Consider the following 6,000-nt stretch of genomic DNA (forward strand, 5'->3'; position numbering starts at 1 on the left):
AGACAGCTCCTCCTCCTCTCTGCAGAGACACCCCTCCATCCTTCCTGAGGGCACACAGTCGCTGCTCACCATGGTTCTCATCACAGCCTGATCTCCAATTAGTCCGTGCCTGTATTCTGGACCAGAGGACAGCCATCACTCCTGTAAGCCTCGGCTCGAGGGAATGCCTAGTTTAAATACTTACAGCTTTGCTCATTGCCTCTTTTACATTAAACGTGAGCCCATCTCAGCCCCGCTCCTCTGCTTCCTAAGGCTGCCCCCATCCCTCCTTAGCCAGGCAGGTCCCACAACCTTGGGGACATGGTTCTCACATAACCTTGGGCCATGGCCCATCCTGAGTTATGTCTACCCTCTGCCACCACTCCCACCGATGCCCTTCTTGCCATGCCAGGAATGCCGAGCAGCCATTCCCATCACCATCCTCAGGAAGGGACCAGGAACTAGCACAGCACCCAGGGGAGAGGTCCCAGGCATCTCTGGAGAGTTTGATGGGCAAATATCTCACACTGGTCTCTTGGACTCCAGGAGGGTGAGGAGCAAAAGTTGGAGTCACTTCAGGAAGCTTTACGATAAGTTGTGGGATCATTTACCAAAAGAACCGCACACTAGGGCAACAGTAGCATGGATGTAGGGTACAATGCCCAGGAACACAAGCTGGAAGGACCACTTGGCCATGGAAGCCAAGCCCCAGCAGCCAGAGAGAGACCTTCAGGTCACTGACCACCCACACTCCCATCTGGAGCAGAGGCCACCACTTCTTACGACTGATAAACTTCAGACACACAATAAAAAGTCAAAGCCACAACTATAACATGGTACACAGGGAGATTGCTGATGCCACTCATGTCCCAGACCCCTGCCGCTGCAGGGCACGTGTTGACCTCCAGCCACCACTGTGCCGACCACCGACCCAGCAGGAACAGTGCCACTTCCCCAGCTGGGTCACTGCCAGAGGATCCAGCTCCAGCTCTCCACACCAGGCAGAGGTGAAGTGCCCGACCAGCCGGATGGCAATTTCCATGGCAACGCAGGGATGCCATCAGCAGAGGATTAAGCTCCAGCAGGAGGGGAAACAGGACCAGGGCGAGGGAGGTTGATCAAGGAGCACTGCAACAGGGATGCAGTGGAGGAACGGAGGCCCACAGCATCAATTTTCACGCCCGTCTTCCCCTTTCAATTCTTCTCTACCATGAAAGTCCCAATTTAAATGGCAGATTTTGACACCATTAAAAACTATCAGAGCATTTAACACACTGCCCCTTCCTCCCACGTCATCACACCCACATCTGCCACAGAAATAAAGAGGACTGCAAGATCCAGACATCTCCGCACAATCCCGGCATGAAAGTGCAGCAAATCTGCGTCACACAGAGAACCTTTGAAAGAGGATGAATGCTAAGTGCAGGGAAAAATGATTACTTTATTTGTAAAGACCATGTCTCTTGTCATTCTAATTCATTCCAAATCCTCCAAAGCACTGGACAGCTGTGGGTTTAATCATGAATATACAAATGAACAACAAAAGGAGTCTCCAAATGCAACACGGGGAGACACAGAATTCAGGCTGGTTTGGCTGCCGCTCTCCCTCCTTTGCACAGAAAGGAAGGAGGGGATGGGTAAAGCCAGGACCTGCCACCTCCTCCTGCCACCACGCATCCAGGCAGCCCAGCGGCGCCTCTCCCATTTACTCCCAGACATGGGAACACCAGCCCACACCTCTCCCTCTTCTGGCAAAGCCTCCCCACCGCCGAGCGGGAAGCAGCAGCTGCATGGAGGACAGCAAAGGCGAGAAGAGAGGGAGGAGAAGTGAGGGAGGGAGGGCAGAGGCAAGGGCCGGTGGAAACAAGATGCTGGGGGATGGAGAGCAGCTGGAGCAGCACGGACAACGAGTAGGTAGCCGGGAAGAAGAAACATGGGGTTTAATCTATGCAAAACAAATGCACCAAGTGATGGGAAATTGCTCGCTTCTGTCTGAGCCTTGGCCAGGGCAGAGCATGGGGGTAACACTGGTACACGGAGGTGCAAGTTCCCACGTGAGCACTAATGCCCTTACACCTGACATCAAACACGAAACCTACTAAAGGGGGGGGTCCTGCAGAGGCTGTTGCTGCCAAGGAGGCTTAGGACCCCTTCCCAAGCATCCAACACCTGCCTTCTGCTGCGTTTTATGTGTTTTCTGCACATTAAGATGCTATGAAGCTGGCGTGCAACTGAACATGGGGCAGGCAGCAATCGACACCCATCAGTGCAAAACAACTGCATGCCACTTGGAAGAGAGAGCTGGGAAACAGGAGCTACCCAGAGCTTGCCAGAGGGTTACTTTGTAGAACAGATTATTTCATTTCTCCTATGAAAAGGGCAGGGACTGAGCGTGAGGCAGGGCTGAGCATCAGACCAGCCACAAACCACCTCTCTCCCGCTGCTGGAAGCTGCTGCGCTGCTCCTCACTTTCCAGGCCTGCTTGCCTAAACTCAGCACACAACACATGAGGAATTTGCTTTCCGAGGGCCTGGGACCCTGCAGAGCATCCATCACAGCAGACACCTGACCACCTAGAGATGGCCAAGGACCAAGGCCAAGTTTTGAGCTTCTTCTTACGGTGACCAGATGCCACGAGCCCATGCACAGGACCCAGCTACAGCTGCAAAGAGGCAAAGGGTGTTTGCTTTTGCAGGAGAGAAAGGAGTCATGAGGAGTCAGTCACCCCTGGGAGACACAACTCGGCCCTGTCCCCCCAGACACCTCCTCTGGGGTGCCAGGCTGCACCCAGCGCTGAAGGTGGGCCACTGGGGCGGTGCGCAGGGGATGGATGGTCCCTGGTAGCCTGGGAGACTAATTTCTGTGCAAGCCATGGCTCCAGCAGTCAGTCCCCGTGACACCTTCCTGCACCATAAGAAACTGCTCCACATCAGGCTTCAAAGCCAAAACTATCCTCATGCAGAGGGAGAATCGCATCCCATTTCCCTGTCCACTGCCGTGCAGTCCCTGGACCCCAAACACGGCATCTACATCCATCCTGCTCCAGAAGGGAGGGTCCTGGCGCTCCAGCTGCCCCATGCTGGGAAGGGATCCATCCTCTCCTCTTGCACAGGGTGAGCTGGTTCGATATTTTACTCTGCTTGGAAAAAGACGTCTGGGTTGTGGAGTAATGAAAATAAACCTTCCCCTGCAGTCCTCCCCACTGAGAGGAGCAAGGTCTCCCCAGACATCCTGACAAAGCAGATCTGGAGAGAAAGATAAGGGGATGAGCAGGGGGACCCTGCAGGGCTAGTTTCACATGTCCTCACCAAGATGTTTCCCAGTGCAAAACCCTGCCCTTGCCAGCCTGGGGCTGTGTGCTTTAGTGTAGCCCAGGATTTCTCACCTCCTCTTGCGCAGAGACCTCAGTGGAGGAAGGAAGCCACCCCACCGATCGCCGTCGCTGGCAGGACCATCAGAACAGCATCAGGTGCACGTCCTGCTCCCTGGATCTGCCCCCCAGGTCGCAGCTGATGCAAGAGTTCCTTGCACCAGGGAGGGAGGGAGTCGGCAAGGTGACCCTGCCAGTTCCCCACAGCCTTTCTCATCCCCAAACAGGCTTGCACGTGGAAGAGGAGAGGTGCTTCAGGGGGTTCAGCTGACCCCTCAAACTTGCAAACTTTCTGCGTCACCCTCCTTCCTTCTTCCTTTCTGCAGACTCCCTCATAAAACATACCATGAGGAGGAGGGACCACAGGGGGTATTTGAGCTTTGAGACCCAACAGAGTGACGTACTTGGTGCTCACCCTCTCCCCAGCCCAGCTCTGGGAAGCAGCACTCACGTCCCGGATCCAGCCCACCACTGACACCCCATCGCCTCACCTCCATCTCCACCCAAGACCATCAGACAAGTCTCCCTCCTGGTCAGGCTCCCAGCTCAATCTTGGGATGACCAAACAACACTAAATGCAGAACGCTGACAATAAAAATCAGCATATGTAAGAAAAAAGTCCAGTTCTCGATTCTGCAAGGAAGCAGACAGGCATAACCTCTCCCCTCCACTACCACCGGCTCTGAAGCCTCTAGGATTTTATAAGCGCATCAGCCCTGGTCCTCTTGGCAGAAGCACCTTATGGAAATGCCAGGACATTCCTCTTGGCTGTGAACCCCTCCCCAGTGAGCCCCACACCTGCAGCCGACAACCAGCCAGGCAAGCAATAGCAGCCTGCTGAGAGAGGGGAATTAACAGTGTGCAGACCTTGTATGACAAATTCAATGTCAAAATAAGTGGCACCGGAGATACTCCAACAGCCAATCTCATTTGTACTTAAAATTCTAGGTTTTAATCTAAGCAAAGCATTTGCAACGCACAGCGAAGGGTCAGGAACCCAAGCCCAGCTGGCTCTGACATCTGGGACAGTCGTGGCATTACCAGCACAGGATGGAGATCCCAGGACACCTGCATCCCTACAGCCACCAGCAAAACCCATCCAACGGTGCAACTGGTAAATCCGAAGCCCAGTGACCAGGAAAACAAAAATATCGATGCTTGGGATGACAAACCCACCTTCAAGCCTGCAAGCAAACCTGAGCCCTTCAAACCCGCAGCCTTTATGCCACGGGGCTGTCTGAGCCCCGATAAGGGGGGCTGCCCCCGCCCCAGCCCAGATCCCAGCCGCACAACCAGAGCTCCCCAGCCAGCTGTGCACATCTGTGGGAACTGTAACCTCAGCCACAAAACCACAGCTTGGGGCTGGGACAGGGTGTCAGAGCAGCGCTCGAAGTACTCGCCACTGGGAAACGCAGATGCAAAACCACAGTCCCCCCGTGCCAGCTGTGGCGGCATTAGCAGGTTTTCCCAGATGGCCTCAAAGCCTCGCCCTCGCTGGTAAAACCTCTTCCGGCTGGCATGCCATCGGATGCAGCCCCACCGCAGCCCTCCTCTCCACCGGTGCTGTGCCGGCTGGGCTGAGCAGGAGGTGGGACGGAGACCCGAGGCCCCAGGACAGGCACTGAGCTGGCGGGGAGCGGCACCCTGAGCACCCGCCAAGACACACGGTGGATTTTACTCTCCGCTACAGACACGGGCTGGACTTCATGTCTCCTCCACGGGCTTTGATAAGGAGAGATGGGAAAACACGCGCATCCTCTCCCATGCACGAAGCCCGAGTCACTCTGGGAACAGCAACGGTGACAAACCCAATCCCCTGCCCGCCTCTATGTGCCACAACTCATCTCCTCTCCCCTCAGCAAAAGAGAAAGGGCACACACACCCCCTTAAAAATTGCCTTTCTTTTAAAAAAAAAAAAATTCCTTGAACAAATGGCAGCAAATCCCAATGAGGAGCTGCACAATGGACACTTCAGTCTGCCCGGGGAGGGAGACAGGACCTTCAATGACTAAATAAATTCAATTTGCTCGTTAAGAGGGGGCTGGGGAAGGTTAGGCAGAGGGTAGCAGTGGTTATTCACTTCCCCCAATTAACATTCCAGCAGCGCTGCTCTGCTTTCTAGGAACAATAACTTTTTCGGGAGGGGGAGCGATGCTCATGGGGGCGTTGGATGGTCCTGGAGAAAGGAGACATGTCTGTGCCTTAACAGGGTCGGAGTTTATGTATGATGGGAACCGCTAAACAAAACCAAGAATAAATAAAGATCTAGCCTACGCAAAAAGAACCTGCAAAATAAAACCCCTCACGTCCCTAGACCAAGATTATTTGCCTTTGCTGCTGATCTAAATATTTTCTGCACAGGCCTTGGCAACAGAAAAAGAGGCGGCTTGTCACTGGTTTGTTTATAAAAAGTCTCCAAACGCAGGGTAATTAAAAATATTTAGACCAGGCTTTGAGCTGTACCATCCCCACAGCCTCCCACGGCCCCCACACCGACTCACAGTGGCCGAGGACCTCGACCACCTGTGTTTTACAATAAACAGAGCCTCATCCCCTCCACGCTCTGCCAGGCTCTCCGTCACTGCCAGCCCAGGCTTACAGGTGGGGCAGCTAGGAGAACAGGCAGGGGGGGGGGTTACTTCATCCCTGCA

Source organism: Aptenodytes forsteri, unplaced genomic scaffold (assembly GCF_000699145.1).
Source record: "Aptenodytes forsteri isolate BGI_AS27 unplaced genomic scaffold, ASM69914v1 Scaffold26, whole genome shotgun sequence".
NCBI classification, from domain to species: domain Eukaryota; kingdom Metazoa; phylum Chordata; class Aves; order Sphenisciformes; family Spheniscidae; genus Aptenodytes; species Aptenodytes forsteri.